The sequence below is a fragment of the Pavona decussata genome, unplaced genomic scaffold, assembly GCF_977016875.1.
Source record: "Pavona decussata unplaced genomic scaffold, jaPavDecu1.1 SCAFFOLD_16, whole genome shotgun sequence".
Lineage (NCBI taxonomy): Eukaryota > Metazoa > Cnidaria > Anthozoa > Scleractinia > Agariciidae > Pavona > Pavona decussata.
This window is the reverse complement of record NW_028145439.1, coordinates 462164-481302: the sequence shown is the minus strand read 5'-3', so window position 1 is coordinate 481302 and position 19139 is coordinate 462164. Positions and strand designations below refer to the sequence as shown.

Here is a 19139-nt window from a genome sequence, read left to right as displayed (position 1 = left end):
GGGTCTCTTAAGACTATCAAGAGCGGCAAGCAGACACTCACTTCTAACTGTTGTTACTGCAAGTATTCCAACAATACTGTTCTCTATGATTGAAATTCAAATGTTTCACTGACATCTCCTCACTTCTATGGGTATCTTGCCAATCACAAATTCAGAAAATGTGCAGCTCCCAGTATTTTAGGCGTAATATGGAGGATTTCCACGTATGATGCACCCGCATAATGCTGCTATTCCCGCAGCCAGTACTACAGCTCAGTTAATTAAGGTATCGCAGAGTCATTGGTTCGAATCTCGTTCAATCGCTAACGTTGTTAAGGCTTTCTTTTCGCAGCTGTTTAAGTCATTTACAGTACATAACTGCAATGGCCACGCATTTCTAGGTTGTTGTTGTTTTACTGTTAGTGGTGAGTACTACCAGGAGCCATAATCAGGGATGGAGACCGTAAGCATGGGGTCCACGCGTCCCCATGTCTTGTACCAAAAAATCTATTTTTAGAAAAAAAAATATGCGCCACCCTTCACGTCATAAACCCGCGCGGATATACGCAAATTTGCGTGGGGCTACTACCTTATAATTATATGGAAAATAGAAGCAAAAGTCCAGTTCGGTTTCGACGAAACTATATAATTTTTAAATACTTTGAATGCGAAAATGACATTTCATAACCCTGTACTTGTTTTTAAAAGCCCCTCCGTCTAACTTTACTAAACTACAGCTGTAAACTGAAGCATTGGGGACAACTCCAGGAAATTCTCCTGGCTGAGTAGAAAACATTAAACTTTAGAGTACAAATACAAAAATATTCTCTGCAATACTGATAGATATTTACATATTTAAACTTCAATTTTACCCGAGAAGTCAGTTTCAACCATATATTTCAAATTGGTGGTAAGTCCTTGAGGAGACGAGTTAAGATCATCGTTTCAAGCGTTTTTTACGCGCTCACTGGCATGATTGATGAATATTCGGCACTTCCACCAAATTTTGAAAACTGTCATTTTTACGTATTAAACATAAACAAAACATAACTTTGTTATTTATATAGCGCAAAATACATGGCTATATGATCAAATGCGCTTTGCATTACAATTCTTATAATACTACAATGTTACAGCTTTTAAATAGTTAATAAATGGATACTTTAACGGCGTTAATAAAAGACTTGCGTACAAAGCTCCTTTGTTGACTTGACCTTGGTTAATGAAAGAAGTGCGAATCTTTGTTTTGCATATCCACACGAGAGAATGTGAGAGAAAAACCTTAATTCCAGCGTCCAAATTCAACAGGCACAATGATTTATTAGATCCAACTCCATAACTATTGTTAAAATGAACACAATAGAGAGAATCTAACAACTCCAATGGAACAGAGGCTCCTGGCAAAATATATTTGCGATCATACACCTGCCATTATTAATCTTAAGGCTGGTTTCCATATGATCGCAGACGATCGCAGATCGCAGATCGCAAACAATCGCAGACGATCGCAAAAAAAGGCTGTTTCCATATAATCGCAACGATCGCAGAGCCGACCGTAGGCATACATTTTGGTCAGCGAAAAGATCAAATATACACGCGCGTGTAGGCTGAAAAGCAAACAACATCGCGAACGTGGAAGAGCGGAAATTTTGCTGCAAGCAAATTTACTTCTTTTGTTTGTCATGATTAAGTTAGTCGTCGCCAGCTCTAAAACGGTCGGAAACATCGGTTTTGGATTCGATAACGACCGTATGCAGTTCTTATGTTGGAGAAATTTGGCCTTCGCTTCCTCGGCCGATAAATGAATCTTCTGCCCGATTTTGTCCCAATAGCTGGCCTTTTTGTTCTTGCCGTTAAAATCTCTGCGACTGCGATAATAAACACATTTATAACGTAGACCGCACACACGAGCGTTGAATCGTGGGAAGAACTCGAAATATTATGGGATGCGTTTCGATCGCGGATCGCAAAACTTTGCTTTCCATATGATCGCAAAATCGCAAATGATCGCAGATGATCGCAGACGATCGCAGGAGATAGCACATGGTTCTATCTTCTGCAATCGAGTGCAATCGTCTGTGATCGTGATCGCAGGATCGCAGGAGTATGTTTCCATATGATCGCAGACGATCGCAGACCTTATTGCGATCTGCGATCTGCTATCCGCGATCATAAAGAAACCAGCCTTTACGGAACACTGGCTAACCGATCTAGACTCTTCAGTAGGAGCTGAGCTTTGCCCCAATGGTTACAAAATCTTAGATCGCACGAGATCAGATCACCGTAAAGGGGGGACTGGAATCATCGATCACGAGTCGCTGAATGTAAAAATGATTGACGCTGGTGTAATTGTGCGATATTCGTATGAATTCTCAGAATGGATTATTAAATCTGGCTGGTATAGCATTCGCATCGCAATTAACTACAGACCACCCCGTGACTCTGAGAGCCATCCTGTCACTACAAATGTATTCTTTACTGAATTCCCAGATTATCTTGAATCATTGCTGCTCCGCAATGCTGATAGATATTTACATATGATTAATTATGTGTAAATATCAATCAAAGTTTTATGACGCCGAAATCCCTAGGGACATAAACAAGTGAAAAATGCCGACTTTAACTTTGGTCATTTTTTTGCCAAAAACCATGCCCTTACCCCTTGCAAGAAAGTCGATTTTTGGACGAAATACAAGTATTCTTTTAAAAGCTTACAGTCGGATCAGTGTGTCCGAAAATGTCCCCTGAGACACTTTTAAGGCCTCCCAAGGGACCAGGGACAGAGAAATAGCCCACAAGAGATGGAGTCAGGGTAAGGGTTAAGCAGAAAGTTCCTGGTCAGGGCGTTACTTACACTTTAAAATAATCCCCAAGGGAGTTTTACGACACGCCGAGATCTCTAGAGACATAAAAAAGTGAAAAATGCTGACTTCAAAATTTGGTCAGTTTTGGCCAAAAACCATGCCCTTACCACTTGGAAGAAAGTCAATTCCTGGACGAAATAAAAATATTTTTTCAAAACTTCCAATCAAATAAGTGTGTCCGAAAACGTCCCCTGAGACACTTTTTAGGTTTCCAAGGGAGTTTTACGACATGCAGAGATCCCTAGGGACATACACAAGTGAAAAATGAGGACTTCAAAATTTGGTCATGTTTGGCCAAAAACCATAGGCGAAATACAAATATTCTTTTATAAGCTTCCAATCGAATCAGTGTGTCCAAAAACGTCCCCTTAGACACTTTTTAGGTTTCCAAGGGAGTTTTACACGTCGAAACCCCTGACAGTTGATCATTATTTGATTTTTTGATCCTCTAAACACATTGTGAAAATTTAGTAGACGTTTTGTCCAAAAAGAAAAAACCGCTAAATATTTTGATTTTAGTCGTAATGGGCTGTTTAAATTTTCACAATTTTCCCACCAAAAACTTAGAAAAAATACGGGCGTCTAAAATACGCATGCGCCCTTTTTTTAAATTTTCCGTGCTGTTAACATCGCCGTGGAAAACGATGAATTTTCCCGCCAAAATACTTAGAAAAAATACGGGCACTCAAAATACGGATGCGGCGTTTTTTTTTTTAATTTTTAAGGTCAAATTTATATTATTGTGTTTATTACTTAGGCTAGTTAATATATCAATATTGTACATTTACCAAGGAAAAGAGACGATAAAAGTTACACTCACACAAAGCCGATGTTTCAATTTCTTGTCTTTTATTTTCTCATTTTCTTTAGTTAATGAATTGATTAATTAATTAATTAATTAATTATCGCTTACAGACTTGTACTGACAAATACAATTAGAGTATGTGAAAAATATTGTGCCAAAATGTTAGTTAATGTCTCTTTTTCTAATGTTAACATACATCAAATTGTATTTACCGCCACAAGTTTGCAAATCATACACGCCTTGTGATGGTAACTAGTAAATAAAGACTCATGAATGTTCAAGGTGACATTTTGCAATAGGGAAAATTATTTTGATGGTCTCTATAGGAAAAAAATTTTAAATGATTGATTTCGATTATTAGTATTCTTTCCATTAGGACAAACTGTTGCAGAATCGCCCAGATTTTCATGTTGCTTTTTAAGACCTTGTCCAACACTTTACTCCATTTTACTCCAACTATCAGAAACCCTTCAAAGCTATTGATATTTGCTCACAACTGGGATCGAAAAATTTGAATTTAAAAAGGAAAACAGCATCAAAATGGCCTATTGTCCAGAGTTATAATTAACCCGCATAATTAATTATTTATTTGCAGCCAATTTTGTATCTAAATTGTCAAGGAAAGATGTTTGTCACTGAACGTTACTTGATGGCCAATATAAAAAGCTTCTTTGATTTGGTTTTCAAACAGCAACTGAAAACTACTTTTCTTTAGTAGCGTTCCGTTTCTTTATTCTCAACTTCATATTGAAAATAAAATATGCGATTTATGTGTAAATGTCTCGTCCCACATAACACTGAATTAGTTAAACAAGGCTCTGAACACTATTATACATCAGATACACTACAGATGTCTGGTTAAAAATAATGGATTTTACCTGTTTTTTACGATGGAAATATAGGCAAAAGCTTGCATACCTTTGCCGAGACAGCTCAAAAGAATTTAGGTTAAAAAAGGCAAACAAACATGGTACCTTGATCAAAACTCTACTGACCCTGAAAACTGTTCTTTTCATTTATTTCTCATATAGTCTTATTTTACAATTTACTTGGCAATGTATAAATTCAACATTCTGTTGTACCCTATACGATTTTTGGCACAGGCGTACCGAAAACCTTGAACAATTAAATCTCATAGAAATGAAGAATGTTATAAAACCGTTTTTTCAACATCATTTCAACCATTATCTGTTATATGTAAAGAAAACGCAAGGTATTGAAGGAGCGTTTCGTTGTTTCCTACCCAAAATGTATACATGATGAAAGAAATTTGCTAAAATCGTTCAAGTAGTTTCATATTCAAAGCCTTTCTTCTTCAACAAATCGTGTTTCTTGTTTAGACGACAACTAAACAAACAGAAAAACTGAAATTGATATGTTTCGGTAACTCCTTGGCAATGTCCATTTTCCTTTCCATAAGGAACCCCTTTTCAAGCCTTGTGTTCCCTTAACAGCAACAAGCAGTTAAGGTGGAACTGTCAGGTATCATGGAAAATCAGTTCAGTTAGAAGCTGATCCAAATCTAAAGCTATAATCTCATAATTGACGTATTAAACTTTGGCTTATTCAATCAAAATAGAGGGTGCTATTCTCCTCCCCTGCCCCAGCCCCCCCTCCCTTTCTCCCCCCCCCCCCCCCGCCAAAAAGTAAAAACAAATACTGTCTGGATATCAAAGCAATTTTAGCCACATACTCTGGATGACCAAGCGTTTCAAAAAAGAACACCGATTTATATTTCGACGCTCTAATTCCCAACCGGCAATTGGTTTCACAACTGAAAAAGGTGCAATGCTCTTTTTAATGGGCAGGTGGTTTTAGGAAGTTTTAAGTAAAAAAAAAAAACAACAAATATCTATCACATTACAGGAAAATAAGCTTTTGAAGATTGGAGGTACCCTAAATTTTATTTCTTCCCTTGAATATAATTTAATCAATTTTCGATTCGTACGAGATAAAATAGGCAATTGGATAATAGTCATAATTGTTTCTTAAATTTCTTTCTGTATAGCTCATCTAGCAACCTTTCGCATTTTTTATCAGTCGTTTTTTTTTAATCTGTTTTGGTGAGCTTATATATCCAATCTTGTCCATTACGAAAGGGATCACAAAGAATTTTCCCATTTTTGCTGGTTTGTTGTTTTCTTTTTATAAAGTAGCAATCTGAGGCAGAAACACCGAAAGAAGAAGGAAAATTTTGAAAATATTGGAGGATCTTAACAATTTTGTCCTCCAGTCCTCATTTTCATTGATAGGAGAACACCTGCCCCCACTCCCCCCCCCCCACCCCACCCACACACAATCACACCCCCTTCTAAGAAGCTGTCCGTCTAGTAGCTAGTAAAGAGAGCTTTATAACGATTCAGTTTTGACCAATCAGTTCTTTTAAAACTTTAGTAGCTTTTAGTGACCGCGAGCCAGTAAATGTTCGTTTTCGTAACCATAATAGCTAACAGTTCCACCTCAGATTAACAATTGTAATTGATAAGAAACCCCTGCAAACGTTGACATCGAGCGATTATTTGAATGACATACTTACCAATAAAATCAAGTAACTTGACCTATTTAACAATAAACCCTAATTATTAAAAAAACTGAAAAACCTATGCGAAGCTTCAAGTTTTATTGAATATCAAATCCACCAAAAATTCAAAGATGCTATCTAGCAAACTCAGAAAAGAATGTCAGCGTGGAATGGTCGCCCAAAGTCAACGTGCAGTATTTTTAAATTCCCTCTCCAAGATGATGGCTGTTATATTTAAATGATTTTCAGAAAAAAAAAAAAAAAAAGGCGGCTTAATTTTCTAGCTTCAGTATTTTAGGCCTATCAATTTTTCCAGGAGCCAAACGTGCTCAATGCAAAAGCAAAAACATCCAAGACAGGAAAGTATTTTAGAACACATTTTTCGCGAATTGCCATTAACTTTTACGTATACAACCATAATCTATCAAAGGCAATTTTTAAAATAAAACAAATGTTCTTATCTTTATTCCGTTTCCTGCCGCGCCCAAAGTCCATTTCTTTCTCTTGTGCATTGTTCCTTCTTGTGAAAATATCCTCACTGCAAATGAAATAAAGAATATGGTGAGTTTTCTCTCCGATATTAAACTTACAACCAGGGAAATTCTATCTAACCACCACACTAAATTAATTTTACGAAGTGATTTCTTTACACGGCTAAAGCGCTCCAACGAATTCAAATGCAATCAGTCAGGCGATCATGGAAAAATTGGAATTTAGAAACTAAATTTTAATAAAACCTTGTTAAATTCAATTCAATTCGAGTCTGCCGTTTTTTCTCGAAGTGAAAAAGTGCCAGACAAAATAAAATGTGCCATATTTTCATCCCACCACTGGAAAACATCAATGGACCATTTGCAAATTAGTCCGGAGTAAAAAGCAAATGACGATTCAGGGAACAATTGCAAGCAAGATCGATTGAATGTTTTATTTAATGGCCAGACATTTAGTATACATCTTCTTGAACTTTTCTACAGTCTTTTGAAATGTTATTGTTGCAAATTAAACGTTCACAAATTATTTTATATTATATGTGGTAAAATAAAAATTATAAATTATATGTGGTATGGAAAACGCCATTAACTGAACCGCGTCAACGGGACCAAACTCCAGGACGTGTTTGTTAGAAAAGTTTGAGCACTGAAGACCACTGGCAAATGTACTCACCATTTGCTTAACTAAAGCAAGGGCTTCTTCCCAAAGCCTCTCAGTCGCTTCTCGGGAACTTATCAAGAGCACATTCCTTCTTCGCATGTCTTCACTCGCCGGGAAGTTGTTCGGTCTGACGCAAAATCTATGACATAATAAATATGCATGATATGCCAGAAATAGAACATGCTTTCACATTTATCTATAAGTATACTGACGGGACGCATCCATTAAGCCAAAATCCATTTGACACGCAAAAGTTCCGAAATTTTAAACCGATAATTTAAGCTTAATGAAAAGCGCCCCATATTTGCATTAAAATTAAAACTCATATTTCTGAGGTTCTGATTTCCGCACAGTCACACAATAAATCTGTAGCTAGAAAAGGCGTCTCCTTCCGTAGGCTAGCAAGCTGTAGCTAGCTCTTGGAAAGTTTTCGCATCCACAAGTTTGCATAGCTTATCCCAATATGTAACTTTTTTATATAAAAACAGCGATAAATATATTGGGAGGTTAGGAGAAAAACAGTAAAAAAAAAGGTGAAAATTAAATCAATTCCAAACAATCGAGCTTATTTCGCCAATAAAATGACACATGTCAGTTCAGTTTTTACTTCACAATATTTAACACTGTATGTCTACGTCATTTTCAATATACCGGAATTTACCACGAAGAGATTCAGGGAAAACTAATAATCCCCCAAAGTCATATTGCAACGGATGTTCTTCAAGATCAGGACTACAATGAAAGAAAATAACGGTTCCCGAAATTTAAATTCCAAAGGCGAAACGGGCATCAAAATGTGAAAAGGTGGGTTTCACCACACTTTACTGAAGAAGACAATCTGATCGAGTTAATTAACCTGACGTAGACTGCGTTTTTCTATATCTATTGCCTGCATTTACTGCCGATGATATGTACACTCATGCAGGATAGTCAAATCCCAAAAATCTTAGAGACTTTTATCAGGTGTTTTTGCCAAGAAATGGATTCTAAACTTAGCCAGCCTTTCTTAACCTCGTCCCAGGATTCAAAACTGACAGCGCAACATTTGAGGAATGTTAAAATGACCTCAGAATAACGAAAACCTTTTGTAACAACACTCTGTGCTAAAAAAATGCGTACAAAATGGCAAGAAATTTAACAAAACTTACGCAAAGCAGGAAAAATCCGAATTTTCTGTCCCTAGATATAATTTGGAGAATCTAGTGAAAAAAAGTGGTTTGTTCCGCGATATTGAAAACGAAAGCTAGTAACGTTCGAGGGGTCAGTTTGCCTTTCCATCCTGCACCTTAGCCTGCTCGTGCAGCCTCGAAAACGAAGGTAATCAAAAGCTTAGATTTCCAGGCATGTCCCTTTTGTATGTGACCATACACTTGACTTTACAGAAATTACAAGCCAAATATCCCGGTAAATTTGAGTTTAATTCAAAAAATAAAGCATAGCACTAACAAGTTCTCTGACAGACGGAAAGGGCTTAGAGCTCCGATTTTCTCACAATTCGTTTAGCTTAATTTATCAATTTGATATTAGTTTCTGTTCTAGCTCTCTAAATTGCAGACTTAAACCTCTTCTTTCAGCAACCCGCTACAGTATGGAGCTAAGCTAGCACTAAAACTTTCGCAGAAAGGATAATTATAGTTGAGCTACGATGCACCAATTTTGACAAGGCTAGGATAAACTTCAATTTGTCAGTTGTGTTACCCTTTCGATGCCACATTTCTACAGGTCATATTTCTCGAATGAACATGTAGGTTTGTTTAGAATTCTGTTTCAATTAATGAAATTAAAAAAATGAGAGAAAACAAGGAGGTTCATTTTTAAAGGGAGGTATCTGTAACATATTTTCGCTGCATGTGATTGGTTTATTTCTCCGATAAAACTGTGACTTATCATATGATGATAATGATGTATTACTCAGTGAATGACACAGGCATACTCGGAAAAAGGAAATCCGAGTGCTTCTATCAGGAGTCGAACCTAAGACCTTCCAATAACTAGTTTGGATGCTCTACCACTGAGCTACAAGAGACTCGTGGGAGCTAAGCATTAAACTAGTTCATGATATTCATCAAATGATATCAGTTTCAAAAGCTGAGCCGCTGCATACGATTTAAGGCATTATTTGAAAAACTTCAAGATGAAAGAAAGTCTTACTGCTGAAAAGGAAATAAAGAAAATTGTTATCAGCGGTTCTTATCTCGTATTTTATCTATCTATCTATCTATCTATCTATCTATCTATCTATCTATCTATCTATCTATCTATCTATCTATCTATCTATCTATCTATCTATCTATCTATCTATCTATCTATCTATCTATCTATCTATCTATCTATCTACTATCTACTATCTATCTATCTACTATCTATCTATCTATCTATCTATCTATCTATCTATCTATCTATCTATCTATCTATCTATCTATCTATCTATCTATCCAAAATATACTGAACGTCGATATCCTACGCTCGCTTTCAGCAAAAACATTTCGAAGACAAAAACACAATAAATCTTTGCTTGGTTTAAAAAATATGCCTGTTTTTGGACATAATCTGTTCCGCTTAGAGCTCACATTTTTAGTCGAGCTTTTCTGTGGGCAGTCTGTTCGCTTCTAGAAACTACAGATAATCTCCGAATACAAATATCCATGCGAATTTTTGCTTTTAATGACGGATATTGTTTACATAGCATTTGACTGATTTTCAACTATGTCTACCAACCATTTTTTTTATACTCAAGCTTGAAATTAATTACGAAAACATTAATTTTATTTCAAATTCGACAAAAAAAAGCAAAATATAACTGTACAATTGTACACACAAAAAAAATTATTAAAACACCATTTAAACGCCCCTAGTAACATTTGTGCTGGAGAGGAAAAGATATGACCGAGACAAAGCGAAAACATTAGGACACAAAAAACCTCAACACGAGGCAACGAAAATTTTACTGTAGCTTAACACCGATATAAACCAAAGAAATTTGTTACAGTTTATCACCTTAAACTGTTCGACAGAAGTTAGAAGTTGGATACATCTCTGCTTCGTGTTTGTCTGATGCTTTTAAAATTTACCATTTCACCCGAAGGAAAATTAGTGTCAGTACTACTTACATGTAATTATTTTAAGGCTTTCCACGGAAATGAATACTCAATCAACTCGATGAGGGAGGGAGATACACGAGAGCGTAGCTCAAATGTATAAGGGAGTCATCGTTAAGCCTATGAAGAAGTCGGCAAGAGCAACCAAAACAATGTAATAGTATAAAATAAAAAGGTTTCGTTTTCAGGATCGAAAATTTATGTTCAAGCACAAGTTTTCGATTCCCTCACGGAATCTTTGTCAAGTGGTGTTGGACGTTTTTGTCACATGATTAAGTTGGGGAGCTCATATCCAAAGGGTCTTGCCGTCTCCCCGATATAAACCTCTTGACAATCGCCGCACTGGATTTTATAGACCACTCCGCAATTTTTTTCTCTAACAATGTAATAGTGATTTGCTCGGCCTCGAATAGTCGCTGTTCTGTTGAGAGCCACAGGAAGGGTCGCGTTTCTTCCAACTGCTGAGATGCCGCATATCAGAGATAAGATAATAAAAAAATCGTTGAAGCTGTGTTAAGGCTGACATCACAGTTACCTAGCATTTCACACAATCACCAGGGCTAGAAACGTCGAGTACACTAGAACGTTCTTTTCAAAAGACATATTCTTTGGCATCACCGTGACTCATGGAAAAATGCTCTCCTAAATAACGAATAATTCTGGTTAAACGATAAGCGTTCCCTCAATTGAAAATTTTTATTTGGGTTCAATGTAGGCTAAGAAAGATTAATACCGGCCTGGTGCTCCACTGTAGTCAACGATTCACACTTCTTTTGAAGTTAGTCATTAAGCCCAACAAATTATAATCATTAAGATTCAAAAGCACAACAACTTGTTTGTGTTTTAGTGCGCGAATCTTTCGTCTTTTGTCACCATGATAACTAAGTATTAATTGGAGGATGTTTGTAAGCTCAAATCTTCTCCACCATACTGCTGATTTTTCTAATTGACATCACACGACTTTACGCGATTTTATTTGCACAACAACATTATGTTTATATATATCTATTTACACATTATTAAGGCAGGGAAGTCATTCCTCCAATTTTAAATTCACGTATGTCTCCCGGGAAGAAAGCAGTATCTTTTACAGTTTCGTATAATCCTCTGCGTTTTACTTTCCCTGTTTAAAACGATATGAATGGACACATTTTTCCTCAGAGTTACTCTTGCCTTCATAAAGTCTGATGGGCATTGCGTCAATGATATTGACATGTTAGGGAACAATTAAGCTTTTTATTACTTACTTTGACGTTATTAAATAGAGTGGAATGCATCGTAACAGCAGGTTTACTCATTTCCATCTGAAAGATAAAATTTTGTAATGAGTATCAACAGATTGCCATATGTTATTAATAATTCGAATGATATGATTCGACAATGCGTCATGAGAATGTTGACATGAATTCTCGAAAAGCCTGTAGGAATAAAATTTTTCTGACCAAATTTACTGTATAAACGTCAAAGATTTGGAGTCCATCAAAAGACTATCAAAACCAGCAAAAGTTGTACATTTTGAAACCCTTCCTTATGCCCTTCTTACTCTTATTGCCCTCAGTCATGACAGCAATGTGATCTCTGTTCACGAGACTCGATATTAATTGGTAACACTATTTCGACAGGCATATTTTTGGACAATTATATTTTTTACCAAGGTCCGCAGTGTTTTCATCTGTTTGATATCACTTAAATGTTTACTATCTTTCAGTCTATTTCGACGGTTTTTGAGGAATACGAAATCAAAGACAGTGGACATAGGATGCGGCTGTTCAAAAAGGATGATGCATGACATCATTATCCCACATTGTGGGTTCAGGAAACAGTTTTGAACGTATTTTGTATGCTCCACATGTTTCATTGTAATACCTTCAGTGCTCTTCAAGCTGCAAAGGGAGGAGGTAGAAAGAGTCCTCAACACCTAACCAGTGTGAGAGAGTACCAGCTGTAGAACTAATTGATATGTTGGACCAGTTTTCACTTGACAGCAAAGTGACCACTCTAGCCAATCATTACAGACAAAAAGAGTTCACTGAATTGGTCGGAATCCTTCGAAGCAGGTACCAAGCTCTGGAAAAGGCGTTCGATCACGCCCCCTTAGGACAAATTACATTTCGCATTAGTGACGATTGCTTTTGGTTTGTTACTCATTGGTTCAGAAAGTGGCACGTGTTGCCAACCAATCACAGAGCGTAGTAAAGCAAAACCAAAGATAACGCTAAATTACTTTCGACGTTCAATTGAAGATTCTTCTATTCAAGTACTTACATAGCCTACGTGGAGGACTGGCTAAACCGCGGAGCAATGTAGTGTGATCATTGCTTTAAGGTGGTTTATTATTGCATCTTCTGTCGTCACACGAGATTCCTATTAATTTGGCGATCCATATCGCCACAGGCATTGCACTGTTGTACATTCCCAGATACCACAAGGATAGATTGGCACTGGGGCTTGAATGGGTGTCTAGCCATACCGCGTAGAGGTGTAGTGTGACCTTTGCTTTCAGATGGTTTATTAAAGGTGCTACCGCATATTGGTTTGTTTGAATTTTTGTTCTCAAGAGGGCACAGGCAAATTTAAACTTCCTCATTTGTGTCGAAATAAATTCTTTTAATAATTTCGATTTCTTCATCTTCGATGGAAAAAAAATTGCTTTCACAGTAACATTATTTCCAAGGGCAAAATATTAATTATATTTGCCAATATTTGTCATCATCATGATCATCGTAATGATAATAACGAGCAAGGAAGGATAACTATAAGTTTATAGATAGCCCCTCAGTCATTATCATCAAAACTTCTCAAATCAATTAAGTCAACCTCAGTTAAATTAAAGAAAAGTATTTGCAAATCGGTTGCTTGTTTTGCCGGAGGTTCCTTTCAATTATTATCAAGGCATTATATATTCTTGTACTTTAATTTGTTCGATTAAATCAACTTTCAAGAGTTCTGGAATTTATTTGGATGATCAGGTAGACTAAATATGCCAGCTGGTACCACTAACTCTTCAAAAGATTGGCGTTAGTTGTCAGACAAGGAGAAAATCTGAAGGTGGATATTGTGATGGCTGGTTTGTAAACTCAGTCATATATGTACCTATGCGAAACTAGTAAACGACTTGCATTTTCTAGATCATTAAATAATACTTGTTTATTGTATATATTCGTATAGTTCTTTGCTCGTTTGTATGATAAATCCACGTTAAAACATGCATGTTTTGGCTACTAAGTTACATTTTACCGTTGGAACTTCTCAGTGAACTTATTTTTTGGTTCATCGAATTACCACTTGGTGAGACTAAAAAGTAACCTGATTTAGCAATAAGCATCACGGATGCAGTGTGATTTGCTAACAGACGATTTAAGTTGTTGTGAAAAATGTCCCTATTTGAAGCGGAAAGTCAAAATTCTAAAAATGCAGCGAAACAATGAGTTCAACCAGACTGAAGATTACGAATGACAACAGCTAGTCTAATCTGATTGAATCAAACAACACCACAACTTAACACAGACAATTAGTTTTTTCAACGTTGAAATAAACACAGAAAAACAAGATTATTGCAAGTTTTCTTTTCCGGAAACGTGTGTTCAATCCAAACTATCTTGGTCGTCCTTGCTTTTGGTGGATCATTTTAAACGAGTAAAGTTTTCCTCCAAGTAACAGGGAGCTTACGAATCGACGTCTTTTGCACGACGCCGCCGTTAGATTGCGTGACAAGTTCTCTGCGCATGCCTTTCTGGGCACTTACCAGCTTCGCGCCAAAGTCGACGACGTTGGTGAGAGCGATTTCCCGGCGTCTTGGAAACAGGAGGACGTGAGAATAGTTTACAAAGGTTGCTCTGGATACTTCGGGTATTTGCCAGATAATTTAAGTATCACATTAGGGGCATGTCCTTGACGTTTAATTTTAATTTTTTTGTCTGTTTTCGTTCATGAAACGACCTTCTACAGTGCCATGGCGAACGCTATGAGTTCAACCTACACTGAAAGCGTTCAAAGCACGACATGGTATGAATGAAAAGTAAATTAATGTTTGAAAAATCTTTCACTTTAATCACGCTTCACTGAAACATGACATTTTCTATTGTACAATAAATTTGAAAGGACTAAGTTGTTATCTCGTCAGGTAGCTGTAGCTGTTCAGCAAAGTTTATAAATGTCCTCGGTGTAGAAACGAAACTCGGCATTGCATTTGTCTAAATCGAACCTGTCGTAGTTCCAGTACGGAAACTCTGGATTTGTTGACTTGTGACAGTCGTACAAAAGTACAAATTCTTGTTCGTTTATAAAGTTGTTTCCATAAGCGTATGCGATACAAGCTCTCGTTTCTCTGAAGTTAGGTATTTTGGTTTAAACAACTCGCCTTGTCAAAAGATAAAAACAAACTTCAGAAACGGCGGGAAAGTTTGTCGGTCGCGCATAAACGTCGTCGTCTTTACTGCAAATCGTAAATTCAAATTTCTACAGGACGACGACGCGGGACTATAGGGTGACATAACGGCGCCGTCGTGCGAAAGTCGTCGATTCGTAAGCTCCCTTACAACGCAATGATGACGATGGTACTGTGTTAAGTTGGAAAAAGCCTGTCCAGTTTTGGTCACAATTTGGGGCATTCAACATCCCTACCAAAGAGCCTGTCAGCCCATTCTGGGACTTACTTTAGCTCTCACCTGGGTGCACGCGGATTTCGTGCAGTGGTGCGTGTAAAGCCAAAAGACTACAGAGCATGCGTATTAATATAATGGAAACAACATGGCGGGAGCAGAGTTGTGGTGCCAGTGACTCCAAAGAAGAAGTAGACAGCGCTCTTTTGTTTCTGGCCACACGTTCTGCGCATCTCGAGATACTCGGGTTTCTTATTGGTGGTGCCCCTTAAAATACAAGGATATTTCTGCGCGGTTTAAAACTATGCGCAGAAAGCAGAACTTAGCAAATGCTCATGGTATTTAAAAAGGAAATTAGGGGTAACCATGCATTTTTTCAGAGATAATAAAGCCTTTAAAAATTTGATAAAAAATGCCATACATCGCTTTGTATTCTAGCACTTTTTAGAATTGTTGTTTCTTGATTATCTCTAAAAAAAAATGCGTGGCTTAACAACCAATTTTCTGTTTGGATTTCAATAGCCCTTGTAACAAACTGCGCAAAAATACCTCTGTATTAGTAGGATCCTTTCATCAGAACATCTTCGCATATTCTGGTGAATTTTTGGGTCTTTGTTGGGTCATATTTAGAAACCGTAATTTTGTGGATGCGAAGAGAAAAGAGCTGGGCAGTGTACAACACTGGGATTTTTTCTGAATTCTGCTAGTGGGAATGGGATTTGAATACTGGGAAGTGGGATTTGGGGAAAAACTGGGCTGGGAAATGGAATTGGTACGCCCCTTCAGGACCCTCTACCTAATGTTGCACATTGATGTCGCGCTCATTCCTTAATAACATATACCCTCCCCCCCCCCTCCCACCCCCTAAAAAAAGCAAGGACATCATCGCTCCTTTCATAACTAGACGCTTTTTTATAAGTTACGCGGAATGCGTGGGTCGATGTAAGCATTAACTTTGCTGATTACCTGTTGGAGTTCGAGATCGTTGATTGCATAAAATGAGGACTTTTTAGCAGTTAGTTATCTAGCGAGTTTCATGGCTCTTAATGATACCACAAGATAACAGCAATCTGTCAGGTACTGGCATTTATCGTGATTGTTACGAGCCTGGACTATTAACCTTATCGTCAGCGCTAATTATATTTTGGCTACACACTATCAGTAAGTTGTTTTCATCAAGAAAACAGAAAGACAAACAGACACAAAGCTTTCCTAAATGAAAACTTGTAAAACTAGTAAAAATTGACAATCAAACCTTTACTTGTTTTCTTAAGTCGAATAATACCAGTAGCGTTTAGGCATCAGTTCGACAAAGTCCGCAGCGACACGCACCAGAGATGATCTTAAGTTATGATCTCTGGTCTAGTTTCCTTCGCATTGAATTATTCGATCTGTTTGTCATAGCGTAATTTCTTCGCCGTAAACTCTCCAATTTCCACCGTTTTAACTGTGGAGTACTACTTAAGAGTTATTGTCTTGATTTACTGCTTTAAGAAAGGTTTGTTTTCTTTCTTTCCGTTTCAGCATCTGCTAGAGTTACCCTACTTATCGTACAGGGAATTTTTTTTTTTGCGATAACCTAATGACCACACACATTCAGGCCTGGTTCACGTTTTCTATTCTGGTTACGTAATGTCAGTAAGTGCCAGATTACAATAGGCCTTATCACGGTTTTCGACGCCATTTTGACGGGCTTGAAATATTAAACAGTGTTTGTATGGAAATCCGATGTCAAATAATTTTCATAAAACATCGCTTCTGAAAAATTCATGAATTGGAAACTTTTGGCACTAGAAAAAGGATTTTAAGAACAAAATTAGAGGGATGTAGCTGTGACAGAAAGCGTCCAGCCGTGTTTTGAACTTTCCAAACATTTCCCTGTATAGCGAACCAGCCGTGAGCTGCTACTAAAAATAGTTCGCGGGAAAAAAATACAGGGAAATGTATGAACACGACTGAACGCTTTCTGTCACAGCTACATCCTTCCAATTTTGTTCCTAAAATCCTTTTCCTAGTGCCAAAAGTTTCCAATTCATGAATTTTTCAGAAGCGATGTTTTATGAAAATTATTTGACATCGGATTTCCATACAAACACTGTTATTTCAAGCCTGTTTGCCTACCCGTCAAAATGGCGTCGAAAACCGTGATAAGGCCTATAGAATTGTACTCGTTTAATCAATGAAAAAAAAAAAAAAAAAAAAAAACAGATAAAAAGCTTTCCAAATTGAAAACTTTTAGTAAAAATTGGAAATCAAACCTTTCATTTTTTTGGGAAGTGTATTTCCAGTAGCGTTTAGGCATCAGTTCGACAAAGTGGTGTTATGTGTGTTTAAGCTGATCAATGACCTTTTCTCCACGCATTGTGTTTCTACAATCTGTCAAAATACGCGTGATTTCTTCGCCAAGAACTTTCCAATTACCACCGTTTAAAGTGTTAAGTACTTCTTGGAAGTTATTCTTTCAATTTACTGCTTCAAAGGGGGTAATTTTCTTCCAGAAAACGGCATATTTAAGTCAAAAATATGTAAACAACATGACCTCGAATTTGAAAGACAAGTGGCTATGTGACGACACACAGATAGGGATGAGTCGATCCCCTCCCTCTCCATCCAGATAATTGATTTTGATTGGGCCGTTTTTGTTGAAGACAATGAGAACAATAGAAGACAAATATATCTTCTCTTGAAGAGAAAATAATGTAATTCAGGTTCAATAAATTTATTCATTGCAATTTGTGACTACGAGGAAGAAAAGGAGGGAATGCGACCGAAAATTTTGACACGGTCTTCACTGAGGGCATCCTGCGTAATTAATGTGCAGATTTTATAGCTACCATGAAGATGCCGAGTTCAATTTTAGACACGGTCTGCCCTCAGGGAAGAAATTTGGGACACTCTGAGTTAGGCTCACAATACATCTATGCTCGCGACGTACACTTTATGCCCTTGAACACGTAAGTTCATTGTCGGCCTCCTTAGTAGTTGACATTCCAACAAATCTGACATGATTATCATCAATTCAGGGGTCCTTCTGGAGCCGTTGAAAACTAACCGATAACCAAACATCCATTCATTGACACGCAAGGATAGGATCATAACAGTGAATATTCGTTGCTAAGATAAACTTAGGTTAGAGTAAAACTGATAATTAATATCCCCATTGGACCTCTGTATGTCCGTGGGTCTGAGTTTTTGTTCCCCCAGTACGTGAGGGACTGGCTAAACCGCAGAGCAATGTAGTGTGAGCATTGCTTTAAGGTGGTTTATTATGACATCTTTTTGTCGTTACACGAGATCCCTATAATTTAGGCGATCCATTTCTCCACATGCATTGCCGAGTCTGTTGTACATTCCCAGCTACCACAAGGATAGTATGGGATTGTCACCTGAATGGGTGTCTCACCAAACCGCGTAGAGGTGTAGTGCGACCTTTGCTTTCAGATGGCTTATTAAAGGTGCTACACATATTGGTTTGTTTGTGTTTTTGTTCTCGAAAAGGCACAGGCAAAGTTCCTCATTCGTGTCGAAATAAATTAGTCACAGTAATTTTATTTCAAACGGCAAAATATTAATTATATTTACCAATATTGGTTGTCATCATCATCATCATCGTCATGAGTCAGAGTAAGGAACAAGAAAGGGTGACTGTAAGTTTATACACAGCCTCTCAGTCACTATCATTACAACTTCTCAAGTCAATTAAGTCAACCATAGTTACTTTAATTTGTTAGATTAAATCAACTTTCGAGAGCTCTGCAATTTATTTGAAAGATCAGGTAGACTAAATATGCCAGCTGGCACGACTTACTCTTTAAAAGATTGGCGCTAGTTGTCAGACATTAAATAATACTTGTTTATTGTATATATTCGTATAGTAAATTGCTCGTTCGTATGATAAATCCATGTTAAAACATGCATGTTTTGCCCACTAAGTTACATTTTACCGTTGGAACTTCTCAGCGAACTGATTTTTTGGTTCATCGAATTCCCACCTGATGACCTGATTTAGCAGCAATCATCGCAGATGCAGTGTGATTTGCTAACAGACGATTTAAGTTGTTGTGAAAAATGTCCGTGTTTGAAGCGGAAAGGTTAAAATTCTAAAAATGCAGCGAATCA

At 37.2% G+C, this 19139-nt stretch overlaps 1 protein-coding gene across 1 annotated transcript in view; it reads right to left on the bottom strand.

Annotated features, from left to right (window-relative positions):
- The window catches only part of LOC146487164 (uncharacterized), an 81449-nt gene that overhangs the window by 49092 nt on the left and 13218 nt on the right, over positions 1 to 19139 (bottom strand). The window lies entirely within an intron of this gene.